Below are 22,500 nucleotides of genomic sequence, written 5' to 3'. Positions count from 1 at the left end.
CTTTAAGCAAACATAAGCCCCGTTACATTATTCTCTCAATGCAACTCCCACATATACAGTGTTCACGCTCCCACTCGCGTTACTTTGCATTATTCCTAAATATAATTACAGAGGCATAAAAATGAGCAGGCTGAGCATGAATTGATAGGATTACGTAATTACTGTGGCATTATGCTAATACACTTAGTAGTAGTTAAGGTATAACATAGACGAAAGACAGTCAGAGAGATGGAGAAAGGAAAAGAGCAGATAGTGGGTGTCATGGTCTTAATTTCAGAGAGTTCAGACATATGGCTTTTTCCTAGGCATGTATGAAATGGTTCAGAACCAAGCTAGACTTCAACCTGAATCTTGAACCTCACAGTTCTGGGGGATACCTCAATATGAATATTGATATTGGAATGTCAGCATCCTAACATAGCACTAAGGTGGGTTAAATGATGTTACCAGTGATACAGTACCTAATGCAGAGATATTGTGTTTCAGTGGAGTCTCCTTTTCTGTAAGAAATACAGATCAGCAACTCCTATAAGCAGCTTGAGTGATACAATGTTCATGAACAGTGCAAGGTGTAACTATAGGACTGATCGAAACCTATCAAAATCAATGGGAATCCTTTAATGGGCTTTGGATCAGGCCCATATTTAGGAACAAAAGAAGAAGCATAAGAAATGTTAGAGACAACAAGAAGGGGTTCTTCAAATATGTTAGACAAAAAAGAAAGATCAAGGATGGTGTGGGTCCACTGCACAATAAAGAAGGTGAGCTGGTAACGGAAGATGATATACGTATATAGAGCACACTTATTAAGTTTGCAGATGGCACAAAGCTAGGGGGTTGCCAATACTTCAGATGATGGAGCTAAAATTCAGAGTGATCTTGATAAATTGGAGAACTGAGGTATAGACAACAAAATGAAATTCAACAAAGACAAATGTGAGGTGCTATACTTAGGGAAGAAAAACCAAATGCACAAATACAGAATGGGGGGGGAGGGAATCTGGCTTGGCAGCAGGAGGTGATAGTACTGCTCTACTTTGCACTGGGTAGGTCTCAGCTGGGTAGTGTGTCCAATTTTGGTCACCAGTATATAGAAAGGATATAGAGAAATTGAAAAAGATCCAGAGGCAAGTGACAAACATGATCAAAGGGATGGAGTGTAAGCCATATGAGCAAAGGCTGAAGGAATTGGGTATGTTTAGGTTTAGAAAAGAGGAGATTAAGGGAGAGGGGATATGATAGTGGTCTTCAGATACTTGAAAGGCTGCCATAAAAAGATGGAGAAAAGTTGTTCTCTTTTGCCACAGAGGACAAGAGGCAATGAGTTCAAACTACAGCATAGCAGATTTAGGTTAAATCTCAGGGATAACTTCCTAAGTGTAAGATCAGCAGGACAATGGAACAGACTGTTTCCGGAGGTTGTGGAAGCTTCTTCACTGTAGGTTTTCAAAAGGAGGCTGGATAGTCAGTGTAAAGGAGCGGCCTTCACCCCTGCAGTGCCTCCTGTTGGTCATTGGGAATTAGCTCTTTTCCAGCCTGGGGCACCCTCTGCAGGCTGGTGATCCACCCAGCTCTGGTCCCCGTGTCCCTCACGGACCCCGGTGCCCCTTTTTCTGGGGTTCTGCCCCCTGGCAGTACCCCCACACTCTGCCTCTGGGTCTCCGCTTCCTGGGGAACCCCCAACCCACTATCCCCACCTTGCCTCAGTCTGGGCTACTGCCAGTCATCACCAAGCCCCAGCTCCCTAGGGCAGACTGCAGCATAAAGGCCACTCATCATAGGCAATGGGGTTTGGACCTGCTGCCTTCCTCTGCCTCCCAGTACCTCTATGGGCCTTGGACCAGGCCCCACAGCCTGGGGAGTTGCCAGCCTGGAGCGCCCCCACTCAGCCTGCTCCTTCCCCAGCACTGCACCTCCCTCAGTACCCCATCAGGCAGGCAGATAGGCCCTGCTCTCAGCCTGGAGAGAGACTCCTTGGGCCTCTGGCTCACAGCCTTTTTATACAGGCCAGCTGGGGCCTGACTGGGGAGTGGCCCAGCTGTGGCTGCTTCCCCAAACAGCCATCCCCAGCCACAGCCCTCTCCAGGGTGCTTTTAACCCCTTCTATTTTAGAAGTAGGGTAGCCACCCCGCTACATCAGGGATGCTGGAACAATTTGTATAGTGCGGGTGATGAGAGCTATTGAGCCCAACTATAAACCCTGTATATAATGGTAACCACTTCAAGCCAGGGGTGAGGCAGAACCCCCAGCACTGCTAGTTCCAGCACCTATGTGAATAGCCATCTGTCTTGGATAGTTTAGAAAACAAATCCTGCCTCTTGGCAGAGGATTAGACTAGATTAGGGGTTCCCAAACTAGGCTCGTGGCTTGTTCCGGATAAGCTCCTGGTGGGTCACGAGTCGCTTTGTTTACCTGAGCATCTGCGGGTAAGGCAGCTCTCAGCTCCCAGTGGCTGCGGTTCACCGTTCCTGGCCAATGGAAGCTCCGGGAAGCGGTGGCCCGGCCCACGCTTGTTCTCAAACAAGTGCTGGGCTCTATCACTGCTTGATGATGGAATTCCCTGAATTTTAACAAAAACGGAACAAAGGCTGGTTCTTTTCTGCTCTGCCACAGCTTTCCTTTGTAACCTCGGGCAAGTCCCTTAACCTCTCCATGTCTAAGTTTTGTCATCTGTAAAATGAGGATAATATCACCTACCCAATACTCCACAACAGGTAGGTGCTCAATTCTGCGGCAAGGTCCCTGGATTCTGCGGTAGTCCCCTGGACGGTCCATGACAGCTTTAGAGAAATTTTTAAAAAACAGAAGGCTTACTTTAAATTAAATAAAAAATGGTAACGCAGTCCGCATAGAAGCCCTCCTATTTATTCTGATATTCAACTCCCACACTTTTAGTTTTTGATATGAGGTAGCATTTTGAATGGAAAAGGCATAACCACACCACAGAGGTTGTCAGAGGGGAAGGAGATGGAGAGAATATTTTAACCAGATAGTTACACTAAAACAAACAAACAGAAGCGAAATAGTTAACAATATCAACACTTAAATTGCCACCATTTGATGGAAGCATCACAGATATCCCCATCCAGTGTGCTGCAGCCCTGAGCCGGAGGGGCTACCTCTAGGATGTGTAAGCAGTTCACTCTCCATGACCCATTCACTCTTTGGCCACTCTACCAAGACTATCAGCAAGAGAGCCAGACAGCACCAGTGATGATAGTAGCTTCTGGGCTCTGGACACCTTCTTACTAGGCAATGGATGGAAACCATGATGTCCTATCACACAGGCTACCAAGCAGCCTTATGATGTTTCTGATCAGTTTGAAGTAATGCTGGTTAGGGTTTATTTTGCTTTGTCTTGTGTTTGGCTTCCTGGCTATTAATAGTGTGACGTTGCACTCCATATGTTTTATGGAAATATGCTTATAAGTGTGAATATAATGTAACTGGAATTTGCTTTATGCAAAAGGTCTCTTGTAAGGTATCATTACAAAATTTATAATCTACGGAGTGTGTTCATTCTATTTGTATGTATGTATCATTCTTGTACCTGAAGCTAGAAATATGAAGTCCTATCATAATTATGCAAAGTGTGGGCCATTAATGGTGGTTTGGAAGCTTGATGGCTCCCATTAACTAGAACAATTGGTTGTAAATAGCTCTGTTTACTTGCAAACCTCCCTGGGTATGTGCGGGCCAGCCCTGGAAGAATGAAGGAGGAGGTCTTACAGTGACATGTAATCATATCACCTGAACTGGAATCCATCTTAAACCTGGTACTTTTCCATTTAGAAGGAGGGGTGAGGACCCAGAGAGACAAAAGATTCCCGCCTTGTGCCAAAGCTATAAAGGGAGGTGGAAGAGAACAAAGAGGGGTCCCAGCCATGAGAAATCCCCTGCTTTTCACCCAAGATGCCTGCTGGAATTAACAAGGACTGTACCAGGGGAAAGGATTGGGCCTAGACTAGGAAGGAGTCTAGTCTGTGAAAGAAGCTTATTGGAACATCTCTGAAGGTGAGATTTACCTATAAATAGTTTCTTAATGTATTAGGCTTAGACTTGGTGTTTTGTTTTATTTGCTTGGGAACTTACTTTGTTCTGTCTGTTATTACTTGAAACCACTTAAATCCTACTTTTTATTCTTAATAAAATCACTTTTGTTTATTATTGAATCCAGAGTAAGTGATTAATACTGGGGGAGCTAACGGCTGTGCATATTTCTCTATCAGTGTTATAGAGGGAGTACAATTTATGAGTTTACCCGTATAAGCTTTATAGAGAGTAAAATGGATTTATTTGGGGTTTGGATCCCATTGGGAACTGGATGTCTGGGTGCTGGAGATAGGTGACCTGCTGAGCAGTTTTTGGTTAAAGTCTACAGCTTTGGGGGCAAGGCCCAGACCCTGGGTCTGTGTTGCAGCAGGCTAGCGTGTCTGGCTCAACAAGGCAGGGTTCTGGAGTCCCAAGCTGGCAGGGAAAACGGGCTCAAAGGTAATTCCAGCACATCAGATGACAGTCCCAAGGGGGTCTCTGTGACCAAACCCATCACAAATAGGTCATTACACCAGCCAGTTTTTAGCAATGGCAGTGCTGTTAGGATGTCCATCGTGGTTAACTTTGAATAACTACTCTCACCCTAATTATTTGCATAAATACAGCCAACACGAAGGAACACAGAGACAGGAGGTAAAGAACCTGAACTTTGTCTCACTTTCACTGCTAGAAATCAGAAATTGTGCCACTGAAACCAACAGAGTTAGACCAATGTAAAACTTGTGTAAATTTGAAAATCAGGTCAATAGCATCTGAAGAGAGGGTCGAAGATTATATGACTGCCTCCCAGCTGGAAATGGGTTATCATCTTCATGATGAGGAGCAGTGACTTGCCCCGTGTAGGAGGAAGACTGGATAAAACATTCCCTTGGCCCTTATTGGTCCTTGGTGATAGGTAGATGACTCTCTGCTTATATGGGGCTGGATTCTGCCTTCTGTTACACGTGTGTTAATCCAAATAACTCCACTGACGTCAATGGGTCTACTCCAGATTTCCACCAGCATACGAGAAAGCGGAGCCTGGCTTTTAAGTTCTGGCTTGGAGTGAAAGCAGTTGTGGGTAGCAGTTACACGCTACCAGTGTAACAGGTACAGTATCTCCTAATAAGGATATCTCAGTCACATAATAAATATTTAATGGAGTTTAGCACTTCGTTGTTACCTTCAGGCTTTGCTGTCTCCGCCCCCACCCCACATTCCCCTTATTTTTCTTTTCCTTCATGTTCCTCTGACTGTCAACTGGAGATGGCAAGTGAGAAGCTGACTTCCATGGATTGGGCTGGCAAGGCAGGAAGCTGCTATACGTTGTGGCTTTCCTTAGAGGCGTACCCCACTATCCAAAAGTAAGTTAAATAGTAGTAACTCTTTTACCTGAAGGTTTTTTCAGGTCTCTCTCTCTCTCTCTCTCAGTTGGCTCACAGCAAAGATCATAGAATCATAGAATATCAGGGTTGGAAGGGACCTCAGGAGGTCATCTAGTCCAACCCCCTGCTCAAAGCAGGACCAATCCCCAATCAAATCATCCCAGCCAGGGCTTTGTCAAGCCTGACCTTAAAAACTTCCAAGGAAGGAGATTCTACCACCTCCCTAGGTAACGCATTCCAGTGTTTCACCACCCTCCTAGTGAAAAAGTTTTTCCTAATATCCAACCTAAACCTTCCCCACTGCAACTTGAGACCATTACTCCTTGTCCTGTCCTCTTCTACCACTGAGAATAGTCTAGAACCATCCTCTCTGGAACCACCTCTCAGGTAGTTGAAAGCAGCTATCAAATCCCCCCTCATTCTTCTCTTCTGCAGACTAAACAATCCCAGTTCCCTCAGCCTCTCCTCATAAGTCATGTGTTCCAGACCCCTAATCATTTTTGTTGCCCTTCGCTGGACTCTCTCCAATTTATCCACATCCTTCTTGTAGTGTGGGGCCCAAAACTGGACACAGTACTCCAGATGAGGTCTCACCAATGTCGAATAGAGGGGAATGATCACGTCCCTCGATCTGCTCGCTATCCCCCTACTTATACATCCCAAAATGCCATTGGCCTTCTTGGCAACAAGGGCACACTGCTGACTCATATCCATCTTCTCGTCCACTGTCACCCCTAGGTCCTTTTCCGCAGAACTGCTGCCTAGCCATTCAGTCCCTAGTCTGTAGCTGTGCATTGGGTTCTTCCGTCCTAAGTGCAGGACCCTGCACTTATCCTTATTGAACCTCATCAGATTTCTTTTGGCCCAATCCTCCAATTTGTCTAGGTCCCTCTGTATCCTATCCCTGCCCTCCAGCGTATCTACCACTCCTCCTAATTTAGTATCATCCGCAAATTTTCTGAGAGTGCAATCCACACCATCCTCCAGATCATTTATGAAGATATTGAACAAAACCGGCCCCAGGACCGACCCCTGGGGCACTCCACTTGACACCGGCTGCCAACTAGACATGGAGCCATTGATCACTACCCGTTGAGCCCGACAATCTAGCCAACTTTCTACCCACCTTATAGTGCATTCATCCAGCCCATACTTCTTTCAATGTGCCCAAAGGAAATTTTATTTGCTTTGCCTCCTGCATAGGGAGACACTAGTCTGTAGACATCATCCCCAGCAATAAATTAAATTCAGGCACTTGCAAGGGCTGACAGCAAGTCCGAGAGGAGCAGCTCACAGTGTGAGATCTGGAGGGTTTCCTTTTAACTTTGTCCAGGTTACAGAGGATTGTATCATGGTGTGTGGTTTTACATCACAGCATGCTGGGAATCAGTGTGACATGAGGCAACACAATTGAAGGGAGCACAGGCACATGCACAACCTTTAATAAAAGAAAAGCAATTTTCTGGAGCTGGCATCTGCTCAGTCCCTTTGGTTACTTCCACTTGCCTTCCCTTTAAAACGAAGTTCTGTTTCCCCGAACACACTCATGCTTCTTGCATCAGGAATGATTTTAATACCAGGTGGCCATGGCCTTTTGTTTAACACTTTTGGGGCCAGACCTTTGGGGCTGGGTTGTGGTTTTCCAATCCAGCGCTGCCATACAGCTGCACAGACACAGAAGCATGGGATCGTGTTCCTTGCTTCAGGTAGCAGATTACTACCCATCGTGCCATCTCATCTTGGGGGAGGGAGGAACGGCCAAGGCTCCCCCCTCTGCCCACCTCTCCCCACCCACCTGCAGTGGGGAGGGAGAAGTGGGTATGCAGCACATGTTTACACTGTTTGCCTGGATACAATGTCTGGGAAAGCCATGCAGGCACACTGGTGGCGTGAGGAGGGAGGGAGGGGAGGGATCTCTTACTCCTCCACATGTCCCTTCTCAGCCATGCAGCCCCGGCCACAATCTGGACTTTTCTGATGGCAGTTGCCTTATTTTTGGATTATGTCCCCTTTCCTTCAGAATCCTTCCTGCTTCAAAGAGATAGTTTGGATGAATAGGACCCTCCATATTAGCTATAAACCCTTTTAATTAGTCTGATCCCTAAATTACTTCTCTAATGAGATTAGCCCACCTTTCACAGTGTGTCTTTGTACCTTTTATCTTTAAGACAAGCTGTTGCTCCAGTTGCTATATACACTATATCATCCCAAAGGGTAATTAGCATGCTGACTGCTGACCGGGACGCATATGTAGGTATCCAGAAGGCGCTAACCAATGATTCACATAAGTGTTATCGCCTCTCATTATTTAAATTGCATTCCAGATGCCAGCATCCTATTTTCTTCTTAAGTCAAACTGCATGAAGGCTTTACAGGTTCTCCTGTAATAACTTGTCTAACTTTCTTTCTAGCCATTGTTCTCTAGCCCCGTCGCTTTTAGCTGATATTCTCTCTTTTGGCTCCTTGCTCCTAGATTTATTATTCTACAGCGATTGTGTTGAATTGCATTTGAAATCAATTAGCACAGGTACTCAAAGATGAATGTTCATGCTCTGAACAAGGTGACGAAAACATACCATTTAAATAGAAATCAATTTCCGTTTCATGTATTTCTTCCTAGCTTTTGCCCCCAAATTAATAGTTTTTAGATTTTTCTGTGTAAAGAGGGGACTTGTCTCTCATAAAGCACTTCTTTCTCCTCCTGCCTACTTGGATTTATAAAGGCATAATCCACTGAGAGTGATATTACTGGATTTTCACTGTAACAGTGAAAATGTTACAAATAGAAAACTAGAACATTTTTGTTTGACTAAGGAAGACTAGCTAGCTCGGGAGTGGATAGAATCTGCCCTCTTCTCCTCGTAATTTAGTGACACCATGGGCTGTATCTCCACAGGAAACAATTTAATTCTAACAGTAATAAACATAAGGATTGCCGCAAATGAACCCCATGTGGCTACAGTAGCTGGCATTGCTCAGTAGGCATCATCTTTTCCATAAACTTGAACGCACCAATTATGCTCACAATGCAAAGTGAGCCAAAAAGAACGAACAAGAGAAGGATTCAACAATTTTGCCATTGGGCCCCAGGACAGCCCAAACATTTCCAAATACTGGAGGCAAACGAGTTGTGGAATCACATTGAGAACACCCTCACAAAGTCATTGCAAAAGTCCAGAAAGGCTTTTAAAGGTCAGTGTGAAAGACACAGGGCCAGATTCTGAACAACAGAGTTATCTGATTCTAAACAGCATCACCCTGACTAGATTCTAGTCCATGGTTTAGAAAAATGCACCATATCCCTAAAAACATTCTGCTAGCAGAATGGATAGATAATTAGTATACAGGTGCCTATCCATATGTGAAGACTGGCAAGAAAGTTATCTAGCCTGGCTGGTAGCCTATTGCTGATGAGGTGGGAGCATCCACTTAAATTAAAGGCCTTGATTCTCTCCCAGAGCCAAGTAGACAAAACTGGATTTACAGATAAGGAACCTGCTTTACTTGCCTTACCCAGGCAAGTAGTCCCATTGGCTGCAGTGGAACTAGTCACCTCAATAAAACGGGCAGGACTGGAGCAGGCATGAATAACGCAAGCACAGAAGTAAAGTGGGCAGGGCCAAAAACTCAGCTGGGGATCAGCATAGCATAGGGCATTGTAGCCACATCCCTTTTCTTACAGTCCCACCACATACACTGGCACCAAGTAGGGGGTGTGGTGTAGGGGGGCTCTACGCTGGCTCTGTGCCACCAGAGGAGCCTCCCTAAGGCTAGATATGCTGGCTTTAGGGCTATCCTGTACTGGCAGTGTTCCACATGTAACCACGGCACTCCCAAGGATCTGGCCCTTCATCCCCAATTCCTTCATCATTCTTAAATATAATTGTCTTTTTAAATTGCTTGTCAACTTGAAGACCTACATTTTCATAATCATTTCATTTATTATCTTCTTTTGCCAAAGAAATCTAATCCCTGAATTTAAGCAAGCATCTGTCCTCTTCATGTGCTCCAGAGATGTCACATAATTGTTCCGTCTCCCTGTTATGTCTTGATTCTCTGGTTCTAGTTTTCCTCTGCTATTATTACTGAGCTCCTCCAATCAGTTTTCTTCACCATCTGTTTCAGAGCAGGAGACTTGTATTACAGTGGTTAGAGCAAAGACTAGGAACCAGAAAAATCCTTGATTCTAATCCTGGCTAGGCCCAAGATTCATTCTGAATAAGCCAGCAACTTGTCCGCCTTGATACTGGTCAAACCTAGATGAAGCCAGCATAAAAGTAGGACATCACTGAAATCAAGATGTTGCATTTGTGGTGCGCTTGCACAGACAAGTGACAAAGGCAGAAAGCTTTTTTGAAGAGTATTTCTGGGACATACTGCACCTATCTCTGTTTAGTCTTTTCATGATTTTTATGGACTTCTACATAACTTGTGTTAATCAAATGTAGAGACCAGCCAACATGGCAAGGTCCAGATCCAGCTCAGAACGTCCCTGAACTCTGGTGTTGTTTGTATTCAGACTTTTGGTTCTGGCTCCCCCCCCCCCCCCCGCCCCGAGTAATAGTTTATTCCTAACACAGTTCCCTTGTAAAGATAATGCACCAGATCATGGCTGCTTCTGTGGTCTCTGTGCATTGCTCTATCAGTGCCAGGCAGCCATTAAATTGGTCTGAGCAGCCAGGCTTCCACCAGCATGGGAGCTCATGGGTGGTGTAGAACTAGGTCACCTAGTCCTATGCAACCCCTGCTTGCAGCCAGCAGCATATGGAGCATGGAGATGGCGTGGCTGAGGGTCTGGAGTGCTTCTGCATCTCAGTGATCCCTGGAGGGCATAACAGACCCTTTGGGGCCAATACCAACAACAGTTCTGTGGCTACTCTCAGAGGCTGCCTTTGGCTGCTCTCAGGTCATGCACCAAGCAGAAATTGGCCAGCCCCAAGGACTGTGGCCACAATATGAGTCTACCCACCAAGAGCCAAGCATCCATGAGCATGGAGCCACAAGCAGGAAAAGAACTAATGGGCATTAAGCCGCTAGTGTTTTAAAAACTAGGCTTGAGTAAGCAGGTAGAAGTTCTAATGTTCACACAAGACCTGAATTAAGGAAGGCTTGTTTAATGATCATTGCACATTTTGAGCAAAAGTTTGGGTTGATTAATACTGAAACAAACTGGCTGGAGAGTATGTGGAGCACTACCCCCTACTAGATTGGATCGGGATCACAGAATCATAGCTCTCCTGAGGGTCATTGGCCTTATACTGTCAGAGACTCTGTGTTAGCTCCAGTATTAGGTGCCTGTGTCTTTGCAGCAAGAAGTGTGCTAGTCCTACTTTGCTGTAAATTTCTTAAAGGCTGTGGTGTGCAGCACAGTGATGATGACTGTGAAATCCTAACTGACCACAGGTTTGTTATGATCTAAACCAGCTTGCTTATCCCTACCAGGACCTGGCTATCTAAATATAGTAAGAGGTAGCCCAGGTTCTGAAGAGCTTACACTCTAAATAGACAAGAGACACAAACAAAGTATTAGCATTTCCATTTTACTGACAAGATACAGAAAGATTATTAAGTGATTTGCCTAGGGTCACGGAAGTCTGTAGCAGAGCTGGAGCCTGAACTTTGACCTCCTGACTCCCAGACCAGTGTTTTAATCACAAAACCATGCATTCTCTCTAGTGAAAACATCCAGGCAATGCCATAGGCTCCAGTTAGATGTTGATCATAAATACTGCTCAGTGTACTACTTTCACAGCTCTAGATTTACATCCTCAGTAAGCTCGGTTATAAAAAATCCTTTTCTCATTGTCAACCCATTTACACTGCATTTAAATTTCATTGGCATGAATGTAGATTTTAAGGTAACTGCTTTCTGCATACTCTACTTTCCACTTAAGACAAAAGAAGTAGTAGTTCTAAGAACTAGCTACATCCCATTCCCTACTACTTCATGCTTTTTAACTGATAGCTTTCATGAGAAATGGCAAAAATAATTTCAGTTCTGCTGATAAAACCATCATTAGAAGCATCCACTAGCTATAATATTTGGGCCATTTCAGAAGCTACCAGACAAAATAACCTGAGCCTGTCTGTTACTGCAGCATAAGGGAACGTCTCTGAAGTCCCTGCAAGAATGTACATTTTTTAAAATAATGATTCTTCTATTGTTATCTGAGCCAGTGTCAAAGCCAAAGGTTAGGTTAAATCCTACATGATCAATGCTTTAGTCTTTTCACTAACCTCAGTCTCTGTATAAAGCTTTTCTGATTTGTCTAACTGTCCTACTCTGAGAAACCACTTAGAGGATATTACAGTGGTTTCCTATGATATATTTTCCACCATGTCCATCTTTCATCTCCACTCTTACTGTCTCTACTATGATGCCCATCTACATATCAAACACCTTATTCTGAATATCCATCTATCCCATACTTCAAAACTCCTCTCACAATTAGCCAGGAGGAAGCTTTCCCTAGCAAGTTTGGGAGGGTGCAAGAATGATAGGGAAGAAGAAGCAGGAGACAGTTGGGAGAGATGGCTGGCAAAGCCATCAATTTTACATTTTCATTAAAAAATAAAATAAAATCTTCCAGGTCTTACATCCATGAATCTGGCCTTCCAAATGTGAATCAGAGCAATGCTGTATCCCTCAATCTGCAGACAGTCCAGTGCCTCCAGTGTGTTTCACAGCGGTAGCGTCAGAGTGAAATTAATAGGACTCCAGTGATTTTTCACTGCTTCTATTCAGAACCTTTTGGGCAACAGTAAAACTGAGAACAATTATGTCAGTTTCACTCTGCTGCTACTTGGAAAAGCAATGAGCAGCTGCAGAGACAGGCTGTTTCATGTACCCTGTGCTGGGTGATAACTTGAGAAGATTCCATGTTTCTAAAAGTAAACTGGCTCTTTATTAAGAGACCTATTTACAGAGATGCTAGCACCTCTCTTAGCTTTTCCTAAAGTGCCTATCTTTAAATTGAGACTGGAGGTCTTTCTGACGCTGCTCTGGTTCAACCACAAGTTACCGAGCTTGATATTGCGTTTGCTTACATAGTAGAAAAGAATAATTTTGTCCGCTACAGGAGTTACTGGGTGAAATTCTTTGGCTTGTGTTTGGCAGGAGGTCAGACATAGTGGTCCTTTCTGGTATTCAAATCTATGATCCAGATCATCAGCTCGTGCAAATCATAACTCTATTAATTTCTGTTAGCTGTGGCTGAGATTTTCAGGTGTCTAAGGGATTTAGATGCCCAACTTCCATTCAATTTAAATAGTCAGGCACCTAACACCATCAGTTTCTATTGAAAATCCAAGTCTAAGTTGATTTACACCAGCTGAGCCCCACAAATCTACAGCTGTGGTATCTAAGGGTAAGCAAGGAGTAATGAAAATTCTAACCAGACTCCTAGGCTTTTGCACCACCTTGACAGTCAGGGGACAAGTTCCTTCAGGAGAGAGTGAGATCCTGTCTCCTAGCATTTCCTCAAAGTTTTTTCTCTCTTTCCTACCAGCATTACTTCTCTCCTACTTTGGAGCAAGAGAGAGGACCAGTCCGAGGTCTGCAGGACTCTGTAGGTGGAAGATCTCAAACAGGAGTAGCAGAAGCACAAGTCCCTCATTAACTTGTGGGACAAAACCTGCTAATGTAACTCTATTCGCATCTGCCAGGTCTTGTAAGTGCACAAGTAGCACTTGACGGTTAACTGTATCCAAGGGTGTTGATAGACCTAAGAGCATGAACATCGATTTGTGTCCTCTGTCCAGAGCTGTTAAAGAGATTATCCACCAATGCTGCCAGCACTGTTTGCATGCATGCCATACTTTGGTTTGAAGCTTAACTCAGGAAGGCCTTGATTATAGAATGAGACCGGGTGTTGAAGTTGACTTGCTACCAGCATCTCACTAACTTTGCCCAAACGGGGGAGGATAGAGACAGAGGGATAACTGGCAAGATCATTTACCCTGAGTGTTTTTTTTTTAAACAAAAACTGCTCTATTGCATAATATGAATACCCTCATTGAGATGATCTCAGTTAAGAATGGGTCAAAGTGTTATCCATGGACTTTTATCTATCACAGAATGGGAGGGGTCCATTTTACATGTGGATGTTCAGACTCCCGAAGTATGTCCAGTTGCATGATTACCCAGCCTCTGTCAAGGAAGATGTCATGTTTGCAATCGTCTGCAATGATTCCTTTTCTTTGGACCTGGAGAAGTTGTCATGAATTCTGGTGATCTTTCCTATTAAGTATGAGATCCTCTCTTCTTAAACAGGCTGAAGACACTAGCCCAGCTAACCAGAAAAATTCTGCTGATGGAGATTTTTCTGACATTACAGCATCTCATAAGTGTACGTACCCTGTTTTATTTACTATTCTACCATTATTCTGATTCCAGTCCAAGCAGATCAGGGACTGGAAGTCAGAGCCATCTGACAGTGGTTTGCTGGCTATGTATCATGTATCATCTGCCATGTCAGTTGGAAACATGTGATACTGTTGTCCGTGGGGTGCATCTATAGATGCATAGAATCTAGGGCCAGAAGGTACCATTATGATCATCTCCAAGTGTTCTCAAACTTCTTCTTTCTGAGGCCCCCCCAACATGCTATAAAAACTCCATAGCCCACCTGTGCCACAACTGTTTTTCTGCAGATAAAAGCCAGAGCTGGTGTTACAGGTTAGCAAGCAGGGCAATTGCCGAGGGCCCCATGCTACAGGGGACCTGCAAAGCTAAGTTACTCAGGTTTTGGCTTCAGCCCTGGGTGGCGAGACTCAGAGTCCGGGGCTTTGGCTTTCTGTCCTAGCCCCAGTGAGTCTAATACCAGTCCTGCTTGATGGACCCTCTAAAACTTGCTCATGACCCCACAAGGGGTCCCGGATCCCTGGTTGAGAACCGCTGATCTAGCAGGACCTATCGTCTAACACAGGCCATAGAACTTCCCCAAAATAATTCCTAGAGCAGATCTTTTATAAAAATCACCTATTCTTAATTTAAAAATGGTCAGTGATAGAGATTCTACCACGACCCTTGGTAAATTGTTCCAATGGTTAATTACTCTCACGGTTAAAAATGCATGCTTTATTTTCAGTCTGAATTTGTCTAACTTCAAGATCCAGCCATTGCATCATGTTATATCTTTCTCTGCCAAATTGAAGAGCACATAATTAAATACTTGTTCCCTACATAGGTACTTATAAATTGTAATTAAGTCACCCCCTTAACCTTCTGTTTGTTACACTAAACAGACTGAGCTCCTTGAGTCCATTACTATGAGGCATGTTTTGTAATCCTTTAATCATGCTCATGGCTCTTCTCTGAACCCTCTCCAATTTATCAGCATCCTTCTTGAATTGTGGCCACCAGAACTGGACACAGTATTCCAGCAGTGGTTGCACTGTGCCAAAATACAGAGGTAAAATAACCTCTCTATTCCTTCTCTACTCCAGAGATTTCCCTGTCTGTGCATTCCAGGATCACATTAGGTCTTTTGGCCACAGCATCACAATGTGGGGGCTCAGGTTCAGCTGATTATCTGTCATGACCCCCAAATCATTTTCAGAGTCACTGCCTACATTTAGCTGTATTAAAATGCGTGTTGTTTGCCTTGTACCAAGCGACCTATAGACTTCCATTCTCAAGACTTGCCATTGTGAACTTTTCAGCAGTGCTAAATCCGCATTAAAGATGTTTCAGTGAAAGCCCACATTTAAATACATCTTGTTTTATTTATTTATTTATTTTTACTATCACTACTCTTTTGCTAGGAGAAAATAGATTGGTAGTTTAGTCTCCTTGCAGTACACACTTCATGGATCGGTAATAAAAATTGTTCACCTGTTCTCTTTTTGTTTCTTTTCTTCGAGTATTGATCATCTCTCCCATTTTTCCCATTCTCTTCTTTATTCCTGACACTGTTTATTCTGGTTTATGTTGCTTTCCAGAAGCTTCTTCTAAAGCTTTTCTCAGGTCCCTCTATTTGTCTTCCAGACTCACTACACGTTATAATAACCCCATACAACGGCTCTGTTTGTATATTGCACAGCCCATAGCTCCAGCCAATTTGGTTTATTCCCAAAACTGTACCAATTATCCACTAACAATGCAATTTTATGTTGACTGACCTATTCACAATTCTGTTGGATATCTCATGTTCCTCCTACTTAACGTATATCAGCAAAGTAGAAAACTCTTTTAGATCACATTTCTGCATTCACAGTTAATGTTTGAGCCACATACTTTAGCCTTAGATTGCTATTTAGTTCTTTTAAACCTTTCCTTGTTCGTCAATCTCTCCAACTCTAATATTTTTATTGCTCAGACCTGGATTCCTTCGTTTGTTTTTATAACTGTTTAATTTCCAAAATATAAGCAATTTTACCTCTGGTCATCATACAAGCACCAAAGATACCATGATCACACACTTATAAAAATGACTGTTTCACTTTTTGGTTAGAGGATTTTAATAAAGAATAGTTTTTGAAACTTTGTATGTGGCTGGATATTACCAAGTTAAAGAATAAACTTGTTTCATAACCCGGAATGTATTATTTCTGGGGATTTTCTTACAAAACTTAAAAACAATATGCTCTACACCTATATTAACAAACCAAAGCTAGTCTATTATATGAAATAATAAAAAAGAGTCAAATGTCATATTTTTGCAGGCAAGTCCCCTTTGTCTAAATAATAAATAAATGGTAACCAAATATCTAAATATCTATTTGTCATCTGCGTATTTTGCTCAGTGATGCAGTCACTTTTCCATAACAATAACCACTCATATTTTTTGGATCCACTAATTTTTCCTTCTGCATTCTGTTGACATCTTCCAGATATTGATGCGCTCAGAACTGAATGCAGTATTCGAATTACAGTCTCACAAGAGCTGCATGGGTAAGGGCTGCCACTTTCCTGGTCTAATATGTGACAGCATATAAATTATTATAGATTTTTCACTGACATATAGTGTGTCAAGCTGATACTCAGTTTGTGGTCTACCACCATCCTTAGGTTTCCTTCAGCTATGCTGCTATCTCCTTTCCAACTGCATATGATTTATGTTCTTGGGAACTGACACCAATTGTACATTTCTAATCCTCTCTTGTATAATTTCTCTTTGCTGCATTTCCTTAATTACCCTCTTTCTGACCTTCTCTTTTACCTTCTCATTTCTCCCTCCACCCTACTCTTGCACTTCTGTGCCCTCCACTGACTCATTCTCTCAATTTACGGCCAAGTACATGTCTCCCATCCCAGGCTCTAATTCAGAAAAGCACTTAAGCCTATGTTTAAACCCCATTGAGAGTGAGTCTTAAGTACATGTTTAAGTACCTTGTTGAGTCAAGGCCTAAGTCTCTCTACTCCACTCTCCATTTTCCAAACAATGGCGAAGCAAAAAGAATCCACCATATATAGGAACTGACTGAGCAAACAAACACAGCACACATGAGACCTGAAAGGACAGGGCTATTCTCGCATAGACATGACTTTATTCCCATCCTACTAGTTCTCCCACCAAAACAAAAAAACTAACAAACCAAGAACAGATTGAGAGAAACCCATAAAAAAGGGAGAAAAAGAGCATTCACTAGATTGCAGCAGTCTCATTTAGTCTTGAATGGCTGTGTGACCTTTCTCTCTTCTTTCCTTCAGTGATTCCACTTTCAAGGGAATACACTCCTCACTTCTGGAGAGGCATTGCAAGCGAAATCAGTGAGGTAAATGTATTCCAAGCCCAGTCACTGAAGCAAGCATACTTTGAGAGCGGACGTAGTGGTGGACACAGAGCATGTGGCTGAAATTCAAAGCAGCAAGAAGCTGAAAACAGAGACAGCCCGTCTAATGGAAATGGGTGTCTAAAAATAAAATAAAAGCCCAAGTTTTAAAAATCTGCTCATACAAAAGTTGAGTTTTAGATACCACAGCTTTGCTAAATCTATTAGTTGCTTAGACTGATTCAGTAGTCCATCTCTGTTTAGGAAAGCACTGAAGCATTCGCTTCATTTCAAGCATATGCTTACATCCTATTGAATTCAATTGGGCTTAAGCATGTGCTTAAAGTTATACATCCTGTCTGATTTTGGCTCATCTTCCCTGAAACTGAAAACTCAGGTATTTAGTACAGAATTCAATATGCTTTGTCCACTAGATTCTTTAGCCCAAATGAGCTTTTCTAAGTAAAGCTATCAGGACAGAGGTAAATTGACAGTATGAACTGGCATAAATCCCACCCTAGATAGACTTTCAAAAATGATCAGGCTTTTCTGATGCTTATAAGGAAAGACTACCAGAGCTAACTATATATAGATTGGCTGAGCAAGGATTAAGGGAGTGGAGAGGCATGATAATGGTCTGTAAATATTTCAGGAGTGTAAACATCAAGTCACTGCCAAAGCCTAAATGTGGGATGCAACGTACGATAGAAACCCAGAATGAAGGGCATCCAAATATCATCAATCCAGGAAAGTTAAAATACTGTGAGATCCATTCCCTTCGGTGAGTGACTCTCTAACCTCAATGTCAGGATTCTTTATGTCTGATATCAGTAATTTTTAACAACAAAAGTGATGGGAACATAAATTTTGTTTGGTAACTTGGATTAAATGGAGGATCAATCCCCAGAATGACGGACACTTGAGAGGTAGACTCTTGAATCCACATTTAGGCTTTTAAATGTTTGTTTTAGGTGCTTAAATCAGCATGTAAGTGTCTGAAATGTGTATTTATTAAAAAGTTTTGGTCAACCAAATAGGAAGTAGAAACAATCTTATATCATCTGAATGACCAGTTGTTCATGGTGGATAGCAGAAGTGAACAACCCAAAGCATGAAAGTTGTGCATCCAAACTATTTATCAAACAGTAGAGCTGGTCCAAAAATAAAGATTTTTTTATTCCCAAGATTTTTTCAATTTTTTGGCATAAAATAGAAAACTGCCAAAACCAAAACCTGGAAATGTTTCTACAGTGCCTCATGGGAATTGTGGGGGGCATGGATCAGCATTCAAATTGTGTTCCCTGTCAATAACTGGCCCAGATGGGGGAAGCTAATGATCCAACCACCGGACCAAACTTGGTGATGTATCCTGGTCATGTGGCACGCTGCGCGTATGCTAAGAGGAAGATGGCAATTTGTAGGTCAGGTGCCTCATGCTCCCATTCTCCTCTGTGGGCTAGGTTAATGACCAGACAACATCTCGCAAGATCTACCACAGCCTTCCCACTTGCTGAGTCACTGCAATTCATCATGGGTGCCCCATGGCTGCAGTGTATCACGGGTCATGTAGTCCGTCTGGGAAGTCCAGTCCATAGAGAAGAACTGGAACAAAAGACATCCAAACTACAACTCCTATGAGGCACTGTGGTAACATTTCCAAATCAAAATTTTCAATCTAAAGCTTCTAGGTTTCGGACACAAACATTTCAGTTTTCAGATCAAGATTTCAATGAAAAGTGAAAATTTTCAGCAGAAATCGGTCGCTTTTCCCTGAAAAAATACAACCCAACTTTCCACTCAAAAATAGTTTCAACAGAAAAATTTCAACCAGTCCCTAATAAATAGTCATAAAGAACTGACATGAACTACTCCCACTGAATTTTTTCCAATGAATCCAGTAACATAAATCAAGATTGGTTCACAAAGAGCAAAAAGGGCAAAATTCACAATAAATATTTTTTCCTCAATGATTAATTCAACTAGCTCTAGTGTATATCATTTTAGGGCTTCTGCTACACAACAGGTTCAGATGGAAGATAAATCATTGGGCAATCATCATAAGTCTAGTTTGGATTGTACAGAGCTATCCCACATAGTCCAGAGAAAAAGAGTGAAATAACAAAGAAAAGAAAAAAAGAATGAGATAAGGAAAAAAATTCAGAGAAACATCAATATAGTAAGGGGTCTTCCACTGAGATTAGATTGCCTTCAAATGGAATTGGCTACAAATAGACCAAGAGAGAACCTCAATACACTGTAATAAATTTGTGCAGAGATGGATGACTATAATGCATGTTATTGTGGAGAGAAAGGACTTGCTAATGGTCAGCTGAAATTGTTGCAGTGAATGCAGTACTATTGGTTGGTGATGTCACCTCAATGAAAAGCAAAATGTTTTGTCTGGAAGAGAAATAAGAGGAAGAACAATAATGTTCACTGCATCTATGTTTTTGTTCTCTTTTATTAGTGGCATATTAATTTATAATGAATAAAAGGTGTATTTTAATATGTGTTATAAATAGCATTATTAGTTAGGAGTTCTGAAATGTTTGAAAATTTGTGTACGCCCCCCCCCATTTTTTTTTCTTTTCAAACTTGGGTGCCTAAAATTAAGGCTGGTCAAAAAATTTCTGCCAAAATTCTCAGTGGAAAATTGAGCTTTTGACAAAAAAAAATTCAGAGAAAGTGTTCACTTTCCACAGAAAATTTCAAGTTTACACTGAAAAAATGATGATAAAAAAGTTATGGCTGAAAACTGAAAACTTTTTTATTTGGGGATTTTTGATTAAAAGTCAAAATTTTTAGCAGAAACAAAAACACAGTTTTGAGCAGTTCTAATCTACATCCATATTTAGGCACCTAAATAAATGCCCTGATTTTCATTTACTTCAATAGGAGCTGTGGGTACTCAGGCCACATATTTAGTTGCCTTAATCAGTATTTAGGTACCTAAATTTAGGCAGCGCTATTTGAAACTATTGGCCACATTCAGTGGATGAACATTTTAACCGTTTGGCAATAATATTTTGATAAATCATTCCCTGTAAGACACAAACTGTTCCTAGTGTTTGTTGTAAATATTTTAGGTGTATTGTTTTAGAAGTTATTTAATAATCTATTTGTTTTCATTGTAAATGGCTCCGTTCAGTGATATTTCTGGGTTGCACAAGAGGAGTCAGTCTTGATCGTTAAAAATTACTTGTTTCTTAAATGAGTCAAACAAAATACTCACCACATCCTTTCTCCAAGAATTTGGGGGGCCTTAACTAGGGCCGGTTTGAAATGCTAGAACGTTATTATTCTTCAAAAAATGACTTGTCCTATGCAGTCAATCATAAAGCAAGCCATTTTTTTCAGAATAGTAACTTTTCTGAATGCAGCCTTCTCACAGCATTCCCTAGAGTGAGTCTCTGTACTGAAGTGCGGCCTGACCTACTAAGTAGTTTTTTCAGGAGGGTACGATAATTCCCTATTTAACTAACACACTAGGTTTCAGCTGAATAATCTACACACACATGTGCTTGCTTTTAAGGTGCAACAGCACCTCTCCTCGGTCTTCTCCCAGCCCTTATGAACATTTTGCAGAAATGACCCAATACATTGCAGTATCACAGTTGCAAGCTATAAGGACAGCCCAGTCTAGTGTCTACAGCACTGGACTAGGACTCAGGTGACCTTGGTTCTATTCCTGGCTCTAGTATTGAGCAGCTGCATGATCTTAGGCAAGTCACTTTACTTAGCCTCTGTTTCCCCTCCTACCCTTGGTCTCATGTATTTAGATTCTAAGCTCTTTGGGACAGTGACTGTATCTTACAATGTATCTATAGAAGGCGGCAGCAGAACTCATTTGCATGAGCTCATCAGGTCCGCAGCAGCTTTCCCAAGCAGAGCAGATTTCTGTTTTCTTGAGGAAAGGCATCCTCAGCAGATAGACCTATTTGCTGCAGAGCCAAGATATTTCAGGGCTTACACAGATATTTGCTGTTTCATATGGTAGAACGCACACTGCATTTCTGATTGGATGGTGTCGCAGATTAAGCACTCACTGGTGCGGCGCTTCCTGCTGGTCATCCGTGAATTAGCTCAATTCCAGCCTTGGAGCGCCCCCTGCTCGCCGGTGTCTTGCTTGTCTCAGGCCCCCCTGTCCCTCCTGGACCCTGGTGCCCTTTACCTTGGGGTTCTGCCCTAGCAGTATCCCTACACTCTGGGTCTCTCCTTTCAGGGGAACCAGCAACCCTCTATACCCACCTTGCCTAAGTGGCTACTGCCAGTCATCGTCTAGCCCCCTTTCCCAGGGGCAGACTGCAGTCTGCAATGGCCACTCATCACTGGCGATGGCGCAGGACCAGCTACCTCTGCAGCCCCAGCACCTCTTTAGGCCTTAAACGAGGCCTCAGGCTGGAGCTCCCCAGCACTGCTCTGCATCAGGTACCCTCTGTTCCCAGTCAGCTAGGCCCTTCTCCCTCCAAGGCTGGAGTGAGAGTGACCCAGCTCCTCCCTTCGCCCTTATATCAGGGCCAGCTGTGGCCTGATTGGGTGTGGCCACAGCTGTGGCTGCCTCTTCAAGCAGCCTACCTCAGCTGCCTTAAACCTTTTCTCCTAGGAGCAGGGTAACTGCCCCACTACAGCTGGCTAGTGTATTTTCTTATGTTTATCTGGAAAATAAATTTAAAATATACACTATTATTATTCTAATGAGATTGAATTGGCTCTGTTTTAGCATAAGCTTTAAGATACCTGGCTTTCACTGATAAATCACAGTATATATTTCCGGTGTCACCCAAAAGCATCCTGAATATGTCCTGATCTTGGATGGCAAACTAAAAACACTGACTTGCCACTCTAACTTCTGATGAACAACACCTCAGACAAAAAGAAGGTGATTTTCTAGGTTCACCAGGGGAAGGTTCACCGGGGGAAGGAGACCAAAGCCCTGAGGTAAGTGGGGAAGTGGGATACAGGGAGGAAGCACGAGCAGGAGCGCGTGAGCGTGGAGGGCTCCTGCCTTATAGTGAGAAAGAGGGGCGATCAGCGGGTTATCTCAAGTGCCTACACACAAATGCACGAAGCCTGGGAAACAAGCAGGGAGAACTGGAAGTCCTGGCAAAGTCAAGGAATTATGATGTGATTGGAATAACAGAGACTTGGTGGGATAACTCACATGACTGGAGTACTGTCATGGATGGATATAAGCTGTTCAGGAAGGACAGGCAGGGCAGAAAAGGTGGGGGAGTTGCACTGTATGTAAGAGAGCAGTATGACTGCTCAGAGCTCAAGTATGAAACTGCAGAAAAACCTGAGAGTCTCTGGATTAAGTTTAGAAGTGTGAGCAACAAGGGTGATGTCATGGTAGGAGTCTACTATAGA

This window comes from Natator depressus, chromosome 5, assembly GCF_965152275.1.
Source record: "Natator depressus isolate rNatDep1 chromosome 5, rNatDep2.hap1, whole genome shotgun sequence".
NCBI classification, from domain to species: Eukaryota; Metazoa; Chordata; order Testudines; family Cheloniidae; genus Natator; species Natator depressus.
This window is presented reverse-complemented; position numbering follows the sequence as displayed.